This window comes from Emydura macquarii, unplaced genomic scaffold (assembly GCF_026122565.2).
Source record: "Emydura macquarii macquarii isolate MOO-44397 ecotype Brisbane River unplaced genomic scaffold, CSIRO-AGI_Emac_v2 contig_1551, whole genome shotgun sequence".
Lineage (NCBI taxonomy): Eukaryota > Metazoa > Chordata > Testudines > Chelidae > Emydura > Emydura macquarii.
In genome coordinates, this window is record NW_027131688.1 from 2439854 (window position 1) to 2458961 (window position 19108).

Here is a 19108-nt window from a genome sequence, read left to right on the forward strand (position 1 = left end):
TACAAACTGCCCGTCTCATGAATGCATGGGAGGATTTGGATTAACTCATCCTGCTCCTTGCTTGCAGTGAAGTGGGGGGTGTTCGCGCTTTCTGCACATGATTACTAAAAGGAGAGCCCATGACCTGCAGTAGATTAAAAGTTAAGAACATGTGGCCAAAAAGCACTCCAGACTACAAAACCAGGCTTGGCACTGGCTGCCATTGCTCCAGCTTCCAAAGGTCGTCTATAAAACTCCGACTGTAGATCTTTCAATATCACTCCAATAGTCCAGTTCTTACTGCGTCACAGACATTAAAACTCACTTCACCATCACTCACCAGCGGTTTTATAAATGTCAGCTCTCAAGTCTTACATGGGAAAGTGCAGTAAAGCATCTAGCTGGCCTTTTGGCGGCTGCTGGAGTATTACCTCTGAAAGGCCAGAGGTACGCTCCTAGATTATCAGAATGCCAGCCGTTAGGAGGACACCTTCAGAACTGCTTTATGTTGCTTGACTCCTCCTCACTACGGAAAACTTTGAGGCAGAAAGAAAGAAAGAAAGAAAATATAAAGTGAACTTTCAGTAATCATTGGCAGAAAATAAATGTCGAAAAATAAGAGAAGTCATAAATTACTGGCCTTGATCTTACACAAGCGAGTGCTCATTGGTAGAAATGGAACATGAAATGAACAATTTATATTTTAATTAAAGTGTAAAGAGGATATAGCTCATATATTCTGCACATTTATCACAAGTAACTGGTTTGAGAAATACCAATATAAATGTTTACATTCCTTACCAACTCTGATCTCTCTTCTTGCTTGATATAATGTCCTACGTGATCAATTTCAAATGGATCTATCATGTGAATCCCCTCTTGCATGCATGTTGGAGGTACACTGTAGCTGTCATTCATCTTTGGCTATATTATTGTTTTCAGGCAATTGTGTGCAGTAAGGCAAAAAAACACAATATGCCAGTTTGTGCATAGCTCCATCAGACAATAAATAAGATGCAACTGTGGTCAGCGATTTCCACGTCCTGTCGGAAAGCTTCCAGGAATAGGGAATAAGGTAACAGAGGAAGGATAGAATAGCATTAATTGTACTGTATGACGCAGCTGAATTTTCTGGGAGATTTTAGAATTTGAGCACTGTTGTCAGTTGTTGGTGCTTGCCCGTGTGGGCTGTGTGTGTGTCCCCTCGTGTAGGTGCTGTCTTAGCTCTGCAGATAGCCGAGACAGCTCTCACGATTGAATGAATCGACACGACCACGGATTAGCTGAGCAACGAAGGCACCCAGGCCAGGTTTCATTGCACTTGAGGCACAATGAGAGGTGACCTACGGAGTATCTATGGGTCTACTTCACATATGAGTGCATCATTACAATGGACACGGCCCAACGGCGGGACTTTCCATTATCCCCTAGGCCGGACAAAGTTATTCCCTCTGACACCTTCTTTTATACATTGTTACAGACAATTTTGTTCTGCCCCCTCTGATGTAGTTGCCACCCTCTTGATGTAGTCTAATACTACCCTTTACCGTAAATTGGATGTTTTGGGCAAAACTACTCCATTTATCACGTTATTAGACATTTCTATCCATCAAAGTGTCATTTCAAGGGGTCAGGTTGCCCTTGTTATCTCTTTGATGTTAGGATGTCTTGGTACCTTCTGCACTTACTATTTAATTTATAATAATATTTTGACATTAGTAATATTTTGAAAATAGGTGTGTTTGCAGTATCAGCATTTTCTCCATGACAGTTTGTTAGGTCGTAAGTTCACAGCCTGATTTCTGTTCACTTGGCTTTTTCCACTTAGGCCTTATGCCTTAGCCTGTTCTGCTAGGTTGCAGTCCGTAAGCTCTCATTTCTTACTACAAGCACTACCCCCTAACTAGGTGCTTCTGTTAGCAACTATTAATAAAAGCTTTTTTTTTTAATACACCGATAATACTAATCAATGACAAATACATAGCATTTACTGGGTCTTGTCTAGTAAATTTTCTTCTACTTTGTGTTGTTATTTACAACTGTGAAGTATGTAAGATATGAAAGAGCTAGTATCCATTGACAAGCCCAATCCTTCTACCAGATCTCATATCAGTCTATCTATAGATCGATTGATTGATAGATAGGTAAAACACCAGGGAAATTGATAACAGTTGTACTTATTATTGCAGCGATTCAGAAAAAAACTGAAAAATTGTAACCCTCTCTTCCTTCATGCTGGTAAAAGTCTGTATTACCTGAATAGCCATCATTTTATAACGTCGTACATTGTGCTAATAAACAGAATACATTTTCCCTTAGCACTTGTTAGAGAGATCCCATAGCATAAGTACATTTACGCTAACTAAGGTTGTTTCAGTGCATAGTAAACAATCCATACAAGTAATTACTGTGAATTAAAACATCAACATACTGTGTCAACTGCAACTAGAGAATTTAGGAAATTCTACTTGGCAGAGTAGAATCATAGAATTGTAGGGCTGGAAGGGACCTTGAGACGTCATCAAGTCCAGCCCGCTGTGCTGAGGAAGGACCTAGTAAACCTAGGCCATCCCTGACAAGTGTTTGTCTAACCTGTTCTTAAAAACCTCCTGTGACACTGGCATAGCAGCGAACCAGATGCAGGACCCATAACAACTTAACAAGAGGCATTGCAATTGTAATCAAGACAATCCATTTATGTATGAGTATCAAAGAAATGTTAATTAGAATAGCAACCCCCAACTCATTCATTTGTAGTAATAGAAATCAAGGGGAGTTGCTAAGTGCATTTGTCTGTGTTTACCTATATCTTATTAGAAGTTTAACAATGTAACCAAATTAGTTTGTAAATGCTAATTCCCTTTCTTGTCTTAATTGCCTTACTTTATGTGTGTAACTGTTTTCAGTTAACCTCAAGGTCAAAAATGTAAGATACTGTGGGAAACTAGCTGTATTATCTACATTGTCTTCAGCTTTCTCCATTATAATGGAGGAACGGTTAATTGACTTATGTAAATAAGTTTTACTAATTTACCTGTGTATGCATAGTGTGGCAATGGGCCGCCTTCACCCTAGTGGGTCTTGTGCTTTTGCCTCTCATAGTGGGCCAGGGTGTTGCTAGTTACCCCGTCTCCCCAGCGAGGGGGATAGGGACCTGGGCCCGCCCGCTCCTCCGGGTCCCAGCCCAGCGGCCCTATGACTAGCAGCAATGTGCTGCTGGCACCATACTCACAGCTGCTGACTTTTCCCCTGAGCTAATTTTCCCCGCTCAGTCCTTCCGGCTCCTCAGGCCCTGCTTCCTTACTACCTGGACTGGGCTTCCTTACCCAGGCCCATGTGCCTGGGGGAATATCTCAGTCTTGCCAGGGGCAGGTTTCCCCCTCCTGAGCCCAGTACTGCTCTCAGAACTCCTCCACTCTTCCATGCAACACAGTACTCCTGTCTGCTCCTTGCACAGCCCAGCCCAGCCCAGCCCAGCACAGCACAGCCCAGCCCAGCCCAGCCCAGCCCAGCACACCTGCTCCTCCAGCTCCTGCCTTGTCTCTCTGGAGCAGAGGTTTTTTATCAGGCACCTGACCGGGCCTTAATTGGCCTCAGCTGCTCCTAATTGCCCTTTAATGACTCTGGTTAGTCTACTGGGAACAGAGCCCTGAGCATTCTGGGGCTTACATACCTCCCTTCCACCACTCCGACACCTTCCGGGAGCAGTGGACGCTGTCTGGGGCTCTCTGCTCGGTGTCCCCTTCTGGCTCCCTTCGTTTAAACCTGTGACCCTCACGTCCCTTCCTGTTTTTTCATTAGTTGTCCCAAGCAATCGGTTGCGTTCCAGGCTCAGTGGCTCCTCCCCTTAGGCTGGGGGAGGGGCCTTTAGCAGTGGGCGGGCGCCAGCCAGCCAGCCCGCCCACTTCCTGGTTTGCAAATAGTACCACTCTCCTACTGCCCTCTGCCCTCGCTATATCACAATAGGAAATAGAAAATTAACTTCAAAGCAAATGTCCACAAACTATCTGCATAATTTATTACATTTACCATGACTGTTCTATGATTTTTTATAAAAATGCTGCAACAAACCTGTAGCCCTAATTTATTATAATTAGTCTGACCTACTGTGTAACATGGGCCAGATAACGTCAGCAAGTATTTCCTAAATCAAGTTTATATCCTAGGGTTGAGCTACAGCATAATTTTTTTTAGAAAGAGACATCTCAATGTTGCTTTAAAGATTTCCAGAGATGGATAATCCAACACATTGCTTGATAAGTTGTTCCAATGGTTAATTCCCACCACCATTAAAAATGCATACCTTATTTCTAATTTGAATTTGTCTAGCTTCAGTTTCCAGCCCCATTGGATGTTCTTCAGCCATTTTTCTGCTTGATTAAAGAATTGTCCTACTACCAAAATCTCTTGTCCATGTTGATACTTGAAGACCATAATCAAGTCACCTCTTAACATTCTCTTGGATAAAATAAATAGATTGAGTTTCTTAAGTTTCTCACTGTAAGTCAGTTTTTCCAGTACAGGAATCATTCTGGTAATTCTCTTCTGAGTCCTTTCCAATTTTTAAAAATCTTTAAGTGTGGACACCAGAACTGGACACACTATTCCAATAGTGTTCTCACTAATGCTGCATTCAAAGATCATACCTCCTTATTTCTACTCTGTATTTCCCTTTTCATATGCCAAGAATTGTATTAGCCCTCTTAATCACTGCTCATGTTCAGTTGTTTACCCACCGTAACCTCTAAGTACTTGTCAGTCAATGCTTTCTAGGATGCAGTTCCTCCTCCCACACACACACCTGTGTGACTTACATAGTCTTTGTTCCTAGACCTACAGCCTTGCATTTGGCTGTGCTATCACACACATCATTTGAATGAGCTCAGCTTACCAAGAGATTCAGCTCAGTCTGAAGACGTGACCGTAGCATTTCCCAGTCTATAGGGGTAACACTGGACTCTGCTTGGAAGGAAAACTCTTTGCTTTTGACCCAAAGATTTGTACATGGGCCAGATTATGCACCATTTGAGGCCAAGGGAACTTGGGCAATGACTGCTATAGGCATGGAGATCTGTTTATAGAATAAAGTCTATAATCTTGACTATATTTTGTCAGCCAGAAGTTGTGAATGAAAGCATTTGTCTTTTGCTGCTTGGAAAGTATCTTCAGCTGACATAAGGCCTATATCAAGCCAGCCCAAATATTGCAAAGCATCCATCTGTTCCAAATTGACAGCCCTCCCTTTGCAAAGTAAATGTAGTCTGGGTGTTTTTCCTACCTATGGTTGCCAGGCAGGGAGTGTTCCACACACTACAGTGATTTTCCTTCCTATTTTCTTAATCTCACAAATCTTAACGTTTATTTCAGTCTGTCTCACATTTACTCACACTCTGTGAGTTCTCTTTCTTTACTTGAGGATTTCTTACTGGTCTGCCACAGAGGTTATTTTCACTGAAGATATGAGCTGTTCTGAGTTGTTCATCTTCTGCGGAGGAAAGTGCTCCATTCTAAATGAAAATCCAAGCGATGTGCAGGATATATTGCTAAACAGACTAGTGCTTGCAGGCGGTACCATCCATACTTTATAGTTTGACCAGACAAAAGGAATAGCAGGTTCCAAAGCCAGACCTTTTTCTTGTACATTAAAGCACTATCCCTTAATAATATTAATACATGTGGAAGCGACTTAATCAAGAGCCCAGCCATTTCCAACTTACCTCCACCAGCTGGTCGCAAGACAGGATAGGAGTTATGTAATGCAAACAAAACAAATATTTCTATATGCTCTGGATCTCCATGTTGATAATATATTGGTGTGTGAAAGAAGAAACAGGCTCTATTGCTCCCTTGTGTAGAGAACTTCCTGGCCGTAGGAACGCTGGCACATTTCAGGCAGGTCCTCCCATTGAGCTTGGATATGGAACTTTTTACTTCTACAGCTTCTGTGAGGCATCGGGGGACATGGCCAGGATGTTTCTTGAATAACGTACAACTCCACTGCCAAGAAACCATCGGCAAAGGGCTGCGTTAGGCTACCCCAGTCATCAGCCTAGGAGCTGGGAACTAGAAAAGCAGGAACTCCCACACACCAACACATGCTTCATTCTTAAGTGATCTGATGTCTGGCACTTCCCTACACTGTGCTCACTGGGTGTGTCGAGTTTCCTGTCACGTGAGGCTTTCATGTCTGGCTGCTTTGGGATAGGCACGGGGTAGGCTCAGAAAAAACAGCTTAGAGCAACTGTAGAAGCTCCAGGTTCATCCCGGGGGGGCAGGATAACAACAATGCTGCAGCCACTTTTCACCAGTCTGTCAATGCAAGGGCAACATAAAACCCATAGCAGCTCCTACCCTCACCCCCGGGCCACCGATTCACTGTCAGAACAGCCCACTGGAACATGGGCCGCCCAACATAAATTAGAGCAACCCTCAGGCCACTGGACTTCCCTCATCTACCCCATCACATCCCCGGGAGAGAGCAGACAGTCTGGGGTTGTTAAAAGGAAGCCGGGTCACACATGGAAGGGACTTTCCTAGCCAAATCAAAGGTTAATTGGTCCTCAAGCTCCCTCAGGGCTGCTGAGCCCCAGCAAACCAGGAAAGTTCAGGAACATAAACGAAGACAAAACATCCATTTTTCCTGCATCCAGGCTCCCTTCTGGAAGGCTCACTCAGTTCTTCTCATAATTTCCTCCCAGGCAAGGTCATGCCGAGTAATGCTACAATATCCCACAATAACTAAGAGATAAAGACGGAGGGTGAAATCGTAGCCCCATGGAAATCAATGACCGCATTCGCATGGTCTTCAGTGGGCCAGGATCTCACCCAAGATTTTTGTTTGTTTTGTTCTGTGCATTAGCTCCAATACCTGGTATTTCATGAAAATATGCCAAATATGGGAGGAGTAGAAGGATTTGGGTGTAGGAAATATGACTGTTCAGGCCAGGCTGAAGCCTATGTTAGTACGGCAAGGTATGCAGTCAATGAATGCATTCACACCTCAGATACAACCAACCACCCACCTAGACCCGCAGACGGCTCTGATGAGTAGATGCCTAATCATGACATTGGTTAGGCAAAGCGGTGAGCTGAGACTTGCATTTCTGCTAAATTTCTCAGCTCACCCACTCACCCATCCATGCCTCCTCTCCCGTTTATCTGTCCAGCCCACCTGTCACATCCTGTCTGACCCCTAGGCTGTGTGTGGGATGGGGCAGAAACTGCCTTTGGTACTGTTGTACACAGCACCAAGTACACTGGGGCCCCGTCCAGGATCGGGGTTCTCAGGCACTCCCATGGCACAAATAACATATCTGTGAGCCCTGTCTTTTTCCGGCACCTCCTCTACCTGGTACATGTGAGAGACCATTACAGAAGGAAACACATCATTATGCCCCAACTCTCCAACCAGATCTGTGCAGTCGCAAGTCTCTCTTATGGACCTGATTACAGAACTGTGGCCTTACATTGCGGAAAGAGACCCACCTCCTCTGAGTTGCCTGTGCAGCATCCCACGTCCCTGTAACCACTGTAAAATAATGGTCTCAGGAACGTGTGTTACACTGGCCGTGGCATAGCAGGAGGAACTTCAACCATGCAGTGCAACCCAAATCAGAAACACCTGTCACGTAAAATATATCTCGTTAAAAAGCAGTGCCTGAGCTATAGGGAAAACCAGCCACCTTTGTGAATAGATGACAAAGCAGGAGCCTCGCTGGAAAGAAAACATCAGTGCTGTTCACTCGTGCTGACTTTTAAGTGGGATCCAGAAAACGGCTCTCTCTTCTCCAGACTTTTTAACTTGCCCTGACACCGTCCAGATCCTGGTGTCCCATGTGAGCAGCTTTCATTGCAGGCGTGGCACTTCCTACGCAACCCACATCGGACCCAGGTCAACAGCCCTCAGGCTGCTCTTGGAGTAGAGCACACGGTCTGTTTCTCGGCTACCAGGGGTGAGGTTGCTGCCCAAGATACAAGAGTGACTGCCATAGTGACAAGGCTATGTAGAGTCTCTCTCACTGGGTCTTCCACACTGCAAGAGAGCACCTGTACCACTGGGCTATTGGACACAAGGCGTCTGCTGCCACTACCGCCACATTTTGTGACGTCTGCCCTTCCTTTCCTTCCTTTCCTTTCCTTTTTTTTTTTTAATAAAAAGGTTAAAATGTCCAGAATCAATTGGGGGTGGAAGGGGGAGCATGTCTTGAATTGCCAGCAAGCCTGAAAATCAGTTATTCACCCAGCTCTACGAAGAAACAAACAAACAACCCAAACAAACGTGGTCCCTGCGACTTCATTTTCAAAGAAAAAGGAGAGCTCTTTGAACAGCAGGGAGTTCCGTTTCCATAGTTCCCTTTTCCTTTCATTCTCTTCATTACGGTAGTCAGGGGGGAAAAACAAAACAACAAATCTTTTCTCCACCCTCGCCTGCACTGTCTATCTCCAGGCTCAGCTTCCCCTCAGCTCAAAGGAGCAGGATTTGATCTGTGGTGACTCCAGCGGATTCCTTCATCCTAGCCTCTTCCAAATCTCAAAACAAGGTGAATAATCCCAGCCGCAGCCTCACCTTTCTGAAAGCCAGAAGCCTCTACAAGAAAGAAAAACACATTCCCAGACTTGCCACCGGAGCCCAGTGTCAGTGTGTTCAGGGGCACTCTGACAGTCTATCAATTAATTCCACCTTTTGTGCACTACTCAGACTACTAGGTCAGAAACATTTTGTGCTTTTAAAAATCCTCTTTTAAAATACTATGTTCACCGTTTGCTCTTTAGAGATCACCTGTGAATACAAACTCTTCAGGAGTTAGGAACTAATTCTAGGCCTTTATGCAGCACGTCTGACTATCTACCAACTAAAAATCAGACTCCAGAACGATGATAACAGTTTGACGTTCCTAGGCTCTCGATACTTAGATAGCAACATTATTTGGAAGAAAGGCCTAACGCTTGTATTCTTTGCTAAGCCCTTTATTATTCAGATATTGATGGACTAGACGATCCACATTGTTAAATTAAATAGGGCCATGAGAATACACCCTGGTGAATATTTTCTAACAAATTATTTATTTTATATATTTCAGTCCTTTTTTCATTCACAAACCATCTTCAAACAGATAAAAAAATTCTTAAATTCTGAAGTATTTACTGAATAATTTCTTCAAATAATTCTTTTTCTGCAACTCATTCATGAGCAGTTTGTTACAAGTATTCCAGCTCTTTTTCTTGGACCCCTAGATCACACAGTACATTTCTGTTATGTGAGGGGATGAGTGAAACTCACAAGCAGGTTTCCAGAGCACGCCCTTCGTTCTGGAATTCACAGTTTCAATGAACATTCCTACCAGGAAACCCATGAACTAGAATATCCACACAAGAAAACCTCAGAGGGGCACACAGCAAAAACGAATTCACAGCCACATTTTTTTTGCAATATTTGTCCACCTCTAAATGTCTCTAAAACATTAAATTTAAATATTTTATTTAAACAAAAATATATATAAAATGATCATTATTTTACTGCAGTTGAGTTCTTCTTTAGGAAAGTGGTCTGCAAACTGAAAAATCTGTGCTGTCTCATTAATTGAACAGTTTTAGCTTCAGTGCATCAGAAAAGTTATTCTACTTTCAAATAAGCACATTTTTTAAAAAGTATGTATTTTAAAATCTCACCATCTCCCCTACTTTAGTCACAATTAACAGTAATCAAAGGGATACGTTTCTTCACCACACACCTTCATGTAAGGCCATGATTTCAATGTGTTACTTTAAATTGGATTTAAATCACAAGTTGGCTCTCATCCATAAGTAAATTTACACCGAATTCAATGGGACGTCTCAGGTCTGTAAAGTCATTCACCTGCCTAAACACTAGCAGGATCAGGGCTTAAATTAACAGGTAGACAAGATCTTACATAGAGCAGTCATTTCGTCAGCCTTGTGTTACAGGTTGGGCGTTCTCAATTCCGAATCATGCCTGTAATATACCTAGCTGGTTATTGATTTTATTTTGTTTATTATTTTATGTACGTATTTATTTATTGGGGGAAGGGGAACATCTTGTTGCAGTGGAATTCAGAAAAGCAGGCTAACATACTCAGAGAACTGGTAGGTAAGGTCCCATGGGAAGAAAATCTAAGGGAAAAAAGGAGTTCAGGAAAGCTGGCAGTTTTTCAAAGAGACACCATTAAAGGCACAGCAGTAGACTATGCTGATGCTGTGGCAGAAAGACTAATGCGATCCTGGCACATATATGCAGGGGAACAGAGAGCAGAGGCAGGGAGGGGACTTTACTTCTGTATAGGGCGTTGGTGAGAGCCATACTGAAATACTGTGTCCATCTCCAGTGTCCATATTTCAGAAAGGATGCTGGAAAATTGGTGAGGCACAAAAGTGATTTGAGGGCTGGAGAAATGTCTGGCAGTGAGAGACTAAAAGAGCTCAATCTGTTTACTTTATCACACAGAAAACTTGATTTCAGTGTATAATTACTTTCATGTGGAGAAAATAGCAGGTGCTAAATGGCTCTTTAATCTAGCAGAGAAAGGCAGAACCACTGGCTGGAAGCTGAAGCAGACATTCAAATCAGAGATAAGGCACGCATTTTTAGCAGTGAGGCTGATGAACATTGAAACAAACAGCTAAGGGAAGTGTGGATTCGCCATCTCTTGATGCCTTTGGTTCAAGACTGGATGCCTTTCTGGAAGATATGCGTTAGTCAAACCAAAATGTATTTGGCTCAGTACAGGGAGAGCTGTGTGCAATTAAATGGCCTGTGATATACACGAGGTCAGACTAGATGATCTAATGGTCCCTTTTGGCCTTAAAATCTAGGATTCTATGACCGAACCGAGCTCCCGGTCTGCTCACTGAAGGATCAGGCCCCGAAGGAACTAAGCCTTCCACTTGAACTCTAAAGGACTAAGTCTGTTAACTGAGAATCATCAGGTTCTTATTTGGACAGAGAGCTGCCCACTTGAAGGAAACAATTAGCCAACATGTATTACTCAGGCAAAACTCCAGTAGTAATGAGGATTTAGCCTACAATAAATAAGGAAATTTCCAAGAAAAGAGATAATTTTACATTCTCACAGTTTCTTTGACTGAGAATTAATATATAAGATCCCTGTATGTGTTAAACAATTTCCTTTTATTTTGCATGGCATCTGTGAACATTGAGAGCGGTACTGTGTGTGCGGCTTTAAAGGATTCCCTTTTGTTCGGCAGGAAAAGCAACAAAAGAGCCAATGAAGTTTGTGATGTTCAAAGCCAAAGAACAACCCAAAGTACCTGACTTGTTAGTACTCAGTAGGGCTGATTCAATGCAGCAAGGCTGTTTCCAGTTGAACTCAATAGTCATTGTGCGTAGAAGTATTGTACCAAGAGAACAGGGGCTGTATTCTGTACAAGAATTTAAACTAGAGGAATGTCCGTGGTGGAGAGATAAGACTTTTGTCCTAGGAGGTAAAAAGGTGTTGACTGAAATACTTTCCCTGCACTGTTTATAGTAATAAAAAGGCTAACCGTTTCTATTATTACAATCCTTCTTTTTCCCAATCTTCTTGTTGTTTATTTGTTTTAATCTTCTGGCCATGCATTAGTTCGGATCATTGCATTTGGAATATGAGGCTGCTGTGACCTGCTGTCAGTTTGGAATTTATACTCCTCTGCATTACAGCTGTTGTTTTTAAAAAAAAATCTTTAATAGAAAATATAAATAGAAACAATAAGCGTCCTAGGGCCTTGGTGCAAAAGGATATGCCAAGGTCCAGGCCAGATTCTCAGCCTTAGTACACAGCACGAAAACAACGTATACACAAACTAACACTCTAGGTAAATAATGGTAAATGCAATAAAAATTAAATTAAAACAACATTGCTTTCAAAGTCAGCATAATGGAGATCTGTGGAACTGCAGGTTTTGTCTACGCAGTAGAAGAGAAATACATTCTCTGACTGAAATCCTGGCCCCATTGAATTTGAGGGGAATTTTGCCATCGATTTGAATATGTCCCAGATTTACTTCCAAATCATCAATAAAATGTTGACTAACACCAGGCCTGTTACCACTCCCTGGAGACACCCATTCGATGAGGATTCCCCATTGAGAACTCCTTTTTGTGATGTCATTGGCCAGTTCTTAATCCACATAACGTGTGATCTATTGATATTGCACAGCGCTAATTGTTTTAATTGGATGTTGTGTAGGACTAAGGCCAACACCTTAAATACATGTACTTTGCACAGGACATGAGTGTTCAGTTATTGGGTTAGAGCTCTGCTGACAGCTGTGATCATTACAGGCATTTTGCCAAATGACTGAATAAAAAGTTCATAAAGGCTTCCAGACTTGGTTGTCTCTTGGATGGCTTTGTGGTTAATCACCTCTAAAATGAATACAAGGTAGACCAGGGTTTAAATGCCAGTTTGTCACAACTGATATTTTTAGATTTCCCTGTCCTTTTAATTCTCTGCATCTGTTAAACACAATCCACTAATTAGATAAGCTATGGCCTTGAGAGTTTGTCTCTCTCCTTCCCCAGCACAGCCACTGATGCTTGCTGAATTCCTGCGCAAAGGAAACAAACTGGGATTCCTCCAGCCCTTTCTAATTTCTTGCAATGATAGTTAGCTGTTCCTTGTTAAAATAATAGTTAAAGACATTTCAGGCAGAAAGTTGACTTTCAAGTTGAAGTTCGCATGAATTTTTAAAGCACTTCTTTGTACAGTAAGTACTATCTCTCTGGGGAAAGTTAAGGGGCTGAAGTCTCAGAGCAAATCACTGTAAAAGTAGGATCAGAACAGTAGAGTTCTTTCTGGCCGATGCTCTGCTCTCTGGTAAATGTTCTGTCTCTGAGAGGGAGATACAACGCGGTGTGGGCATGTTGCACCATGCTCGTATCTGGAAGGTTGGCTATTCTCATGATCTACTTACCCACCTGTCTCTCTTTAGAAAGAACACTAACAATGAGAGTGAAGGGAGGATGCGGAGACCCCAACTCAGTGACGCTCAGTCTGCACAAAGACATGAGTCTGTTCACATGGATCCGGGACTAAGAATACAACTGATTCTTATTTTGCATTTGTTTTTGCAGCCACCTCACTTTGGGAGGAATCTTCCACAGATAGCCATGGCATGGAACTGGAGAGTCTATTTTTATAACTACCACAGATGTCAGGATTTACCAACAATGACCACTCCCGTGTTTCTGAGATCCCCATGTTGTTTCCTGCTGACAGTTCAAGGAAGTGCCTGGCAGCTGAAATACCTCACAGTGTCTCAAACGTTGGCATTTTAAAATGGAGACCAGCGTAACTCTGGGCTCATGAAGTGTTCACATCCCCCTATGTCCTGCCTCTTTTGCCATGCCTGGTCCATACAGTTGTGTGAGGCTACTCATGCCCATCACCATTTATGGCCAAGCTCATCTATAACGCCCTCATTTATTGAAAAGATGTAAAAGCCATGCAATTAGACAGGAGAGCAGAAGGTATCAAATGGGGACTGTGTGCATGAGAGGAAACACTGGCATAAAAATAGCTGTCGTTTCTCTCAAAGCGGCTTTGTGACATTTTCATTTTTTTTCTTTAAAACCACCATTTTTGAATGAAATGCCCCAGGATTTGAAATTTTACATGTTTTAAACATGAACTGATTTTTATTGGAAAAAATATATCATTTTTAAATGTAACGGGTTTGCTCAAAATTAATTTTTGAGAGCCAGACTCCCCCTTTTCAACTGTCAGGTTCGATGATGCATGAGATTGTCCTAGCTTTGAATGAAGTGGTACCAGTGTTCTTGACAAAAGAAAAACCTTATTTTCAGATTTCAAGTTGAGATGTCAAAACTCACGCTGCAGAAGGACCCTGCAGTTCATTTTAGTTTTTTCACCCACCCCATATCATGATTTGTTACACTCTCCTTCTGTTTTAGTCCAATTAAGCATCAGCATCAGATTCACCCCAATCTGCCATAAATTGCTACCAATGCAGCACACATGGTGCCTATCATCCCTACAGCACCAACTGGCTCGGCCTTTGACTTTAATGGGAGTTTGAAGCAGGGAATGACAGTGGGACCAAGCCCAGGGCATGGAGTTTGCAAGTGTCTAGGTTCACCGTAGAATATTCCAACTCACCATATTTAGATAGGCTCCAACCTCCTGACTGAACAGACACAGCATGTTGAGATTATAAAACACTTCACACTCTACAAATTTCAATTGCTTCCATCCTATCGTCTTGGATCAAGTATAATACTGATGCCTGTAGCTATCTTCCCTCTAAGTTTAGCATGAACTATTATTTGGGTGTTCTTATGCTTTGTTTTTGAGAGTCTCACTTTACAGTCATCATTTGTGACACTGCCATCTTGTATTAGTCTGCCATCTACAACTGTGGAAATTAGCAATAGCAGCTTGTGTCCCAAGGCAAAGTGAGCGGACTGGTTAACGTTCATTTTCCATTTAAGCCCCCAACATCTTCCTGTCTCAGTCAGTCAACACAGAAAGAATCTTTGTTCAGCAAAGAAATAAGACAGGTATTACATATCACCATAAAATGGTCCGGAATAAAATATTCGGAGTGGTGTAGACACATTTTAATAAGGTGCACTAATATCTATAGATCTGTATGTGTTGCCATAAAAAATGTGGTTTCCCCATCTTAAATACTTCACTTTCCCCAAGATCAGTTTTCTCTCACAGTGATAATTATTAGTGAATGCACAAGTGCTACAATAAAGATGAGAAAAGGTTCAAAATACACCCTATAAAGTAGGGAGATAAAACACACGTGTAAGTCGGAAAAAAGGAAAAATGTCAAAGGGGCTTAGATAGGCATCACACACTCTTCAGCTATTCAGTAGCCTGGGAGCGAGCTGTGTGAGGTCTGTGTCTTCCCTCTGATAGACCAGCAGGATATAAACAGCCATTCCCCAAATATGCAGATTTAGATTAAATCTCAGGAAAAACTTCCTAACTGTAAGAACCGTAGGAGAATGGAACAGACTGCCTAGGGAAGTCATGGAAGTTCCTTCACTGGAGGTCACTGGGCAGCCATCTGTCTTGGGTGTTTCAGACAGAACACATCCTGCATCTTGGTAGGGGGTTAGACTAGATGGCCCATCCAGTCCCTTCGAACCCCATGGTTCTCTGATTCTAAGGAGAGAGACTAGAAAAGACTGGTTGGTCCCGAGAAAGGGACGTACCTGGCCTGCGCAGCTCCCTGCAGGAGTCCCTGCAGTCCTACTACACTGTGCCCTAGGAAGGAGCAGGGAAGGTTGGTCCTCCAAGGATGCCTTGAGAAGCCTCATAGATGCCTCCAATCAGAGACCAGCAGGCTGGGATAAAAAAGCAGGGTGAGGCAGGGCAGCGTGGGACGGGGCAGGGTGCTCCACTCTCCTCCCTTCCCCTCTGGCCACAGGAGCTTGAGGGATCACCAGAATTTGCTGAAGCTTGGAGGGAGAGGCCATGGAGTTAAGGGGTGAATGTAAAGGGACCAGATGGGAAGAGGCCTACGGAAGTGGCAGTAATGAATCAAAGTTAGAGGCATGTGGCTGCTGTTATAGGATCCCTGGGTTGGGATCCGCAGTAGTGGGCAGGCCTGGGCTCCCCCACTGACCACCAGCAAAATGAAGAGAAGGCGGCTCGTTTCTAAGCCTGAGTAAAGGGATGAATACAAAGGGCCCAGAGCTGAGAACCCTGGGGAGGGCAGATAAACAGCTTTGCTGGACTGTTGTTACCCTGGAACCACATGCAGCAGACGGAGGCACTCAAGAGGTGAATGCCCTCATTCTTCTCTCATCGTCCTCGTTGCTATTCTCGACAATTGCACATCAACTGGCTTTGTGTGGGGAGAGTTTAGCCACCCCAAAGTACAGAATCCTCCGGCAGGGAGAGCCCCGAGTTACTCTGTGTCTGTGCACTAGCAGGTCAAGTCAAGTTTCATGATAATAAGTCAGGGTCAGGGTTTGTCGCTTTATTTAAACCTGTATTAAGAGAGCTTTCGTTTCCATCGAAAAAGGAGGCCCAGATCTTTGAACCCTTATTCAGATTCTGATCTGAGTGTGCAGTTTGAACCTCTCTCTCTATGGAGGATGAAACAGCACTCTCCACACTGTGGGAAAGTTGGGAGTAGGATCTGGATGCCTAGCCCTTACATTCGGGAATTTCCAGGAACCAGAGTTTGGGTTTGGGCCAATTAATGATAAAAGACAAAATCGATTGTGTTTTCTGAACATTTCTTCTTGCCCTGAGTGCTGCTTGTGAGTTTGGCCAGTTGTACTTGTTCTGTTTTATTCTGACAGCTCATGACACTTACCATTTCTGACCTGCTCAGATAGGGTGTTCAAAAGGATTGTTTATTAAAATAGAGAAAATCAGGGGGGAGGTTGTTTGTTAGCAAAAGAGGCTTGCCATTTCTGCCAGCACTACAGGTGACGAGACCTGTAAGTCCTAATGGAAGAATGCAGTAGATTAGATCAGCTGACTTCATTATAGGATCTATCCGTTTCGTTCTTGATTGCATGATCAGCATCACAGAGGGAAAGAAACAGTGGTCTCCAAAGGCTAGTTACAGACCTAGGAGGCAAGCAGTCTTCTTCTAGTCTGCGAATCAACACAGCTGAAGCATTTTGTATCCTGTGGCAGTGCAATAACACAGTGCACTCACAGATCTTTCAAAGGCTCTATCATTACAGGAATCAGAAAACAACTTTGTCTGCTTAATCTTGATTAGCAAAGGGAAAGTTCTGACGCTTCCCAAAACCTGGAATGCTGCCCTCTAGGATTACACCAAGTTTGTTTGTTTTCCAGTTAGGCTGTTTGTGTACCTCTTCTCACATGTGCTGTAAAGCATCTCTCAGGTTCTACTAATATCCTGTAGGAATAAAATTGTAATTGTAACTCTGTAGCTTAATTCATAGCTTTTAATTGTAATTGTAACCCTGTAGATTAATTCATAGCTTTTAATTGTAATTGTAACCCTGTAGATTAATTCATATCTTTTAATTCATACCCTTATTTGTGTCAACCTCTATATGGTTATTATTGATATCATGTAACATTTGAACTTCTCTCAGTCATACTCCATATTGTGAATGTAAAAACCCCATTTTGACCCTATGTCCTCCATCTTGTGTCAAACCCTTTCTAAACCTTTAGATGAATAAGATAGTTATCTGAACAAGGTATGAATGGAGGGTGTATGTGTGTGTGAGTCAGACCCAAACTGCCAGCTTGTCTTGATGAAGTTGTCCTGATGAAGTGTGAAGTCCATCCTAGGCTGAAGAGTGTGAACATAGCCCCAAAAAGCAAAGAAGGATCCACCCCAGAAAAACTTAATCAAACTTAATCAAAGACATCAAAGAACAAGCTGAAAGTCACGTCTGCTATTGTACCAGCAATCAAGGGTCACAGAGAAGCGACGTGACACAGCAGAACTGAAAAACCTATAAAAGACTGGGTGAGATTTCAAGGCTTTGGGGGAAAAACAGCGTTCTACACATCATCTAAAGAAGAGCGTCGGTGCGCGCCCGACAAGGACCCTGCTCTCCTCGTGCCCAGCTTCCCTGGCCAGGTAGCTGCCACGAGCTCCAGCAACGGACCCAAGCTACGATCTCAAGCCACAATTAGGACTGGAAGCTATATATAACTATAGAATGCTTTCTGGTATTTTTGGGCGCATGAATGTGTGTGTGTGTGTGTGTGTGTGTGTAGGTTTAAGTTAGTTATTACTTTAGTTTTTGTCAATAAATGCGGCATACTGCCTTTTCCCCTTGAAAAAGTCCCGAGTGCTTAATTTTGCACAACAATCCGAATGCTTTAGATTCTGATCCACCAATATGGGCCCTACAGCGTGTTTCTTCTTGGTTTATAAAGCTCTTCCACAGTGTTTGGGATACTAAAGAGTCATTTACCTTGGGTTAGCATGACTTAGCGTCGACCAAAAAGCATGTTAGAGACAGGGGAGATCTCAAACACTGTAACACCTACTGCTATTGTGATACCATGTCATTAACTCCTCACCGTTGGCATGGGGCAGAAAGCAATCACATGTAGGAGTGACTCCAGCCTGTGATACTGCGTGGAACATTATTTCATCCCATGATAGAAGCAGCTTTGTTTGAGCCGTGATATGGTTGTTCCCTGTTTTCATTGTCTCACATGTGAACACGTAGGAAATCAGTTGCATCTATGCTATTGCCAGTGTACTCTGGCAACAGCCACAGCTGGGCCTTTCTTTCTTTCTCTCTCTTTCTTTCTTTGCATTTATAAAATGCCACTTTAGATGCCACCCAATGCTCTGGGCACCTATGGAGTGCATTAAAAAGCACAATATAAGCTGGCCATAAATATATCACCCACAGCCATCTGAAGGGCTAGGCAATGTTTCCGGAGGGTTAGCAAACCCAAAGTCCAGTGAACAAAAGTAGAGGATTGAGCTTCAAAATCGAGAATGCCTCGCCAGCAGTGCCCCCTCGTTGATATTGCTGATCTCCACTGTGGCAGCACGGCCTGGGACGACACGTCTCATGTAAGCCACACAACATTTTGATTAAAAAACAAGAATATAAAATTAACATGCCATTTTAAATGGATTAAAAAAGGGGTAGCTGCTAGGACTTAAAATGTAACTGGGGAATCAGCACCAAGCAGGTGTGGTTCCAGTGGCATCATGCAAGGGTCGGTTCTTGGCCCTATGCTATTTAACATTTATGTGAATGACTTGGAAGAAAAAAAAATGATCAGTGATAAAGTGTTAGACACAACAAGTGGTAAAGAGTGAAGCAAGCAAAGACTATTCATTTGAATAGGGCTAAATGTAAATGTACACACATAGGAACAAAGAATGCAAGCCATACTCAAGGAATAGAGGATTCTATCCTTAGAAGCAATGACCCTTGAAAAAGAGTTGGGAGTTGCCGTGGATAGTCTGCTGAACATAAGCTTCCAGTGTGATGCTGAGGGCAAAAGAGCTAATGCGATCCTAGGATGGATAAACAAGAGAATCTTGAGTAGGAGCAGAGAGGTTATTTTATCTCTGTATTTTGGGACTGGAGTGACCAGAGCTGGAATACTGTGTCCAATTCTGCTTCCCACAATTCAAGCAGGAAGTTGGTAAGTTGGACAGG

The 19108-nt window shown here is 42.9% G+C and overlaps 1 long non-coding RNA gene across 1 annotated transcript in view; it reads right to left on the reverse strand.

The window, feature by feature from the left end:
• Positions 1–251: 251 nt before the first annotated feature.
• The window catches only part of LOC137157688 (uncharacterized), a 96924-nt gene continuing 78067 nt past the window's right edge, over positions 252–19108 (reverse strand). Inside the window, exon 3 of the long non-coding RNA XR_010921185.1 lies at positions 252–515. This is a non-coding gene — a long non-coding RNA (uncharacterized lncRNA). The remainder of the gene's footprint in view (positions 516–19108) is intronic.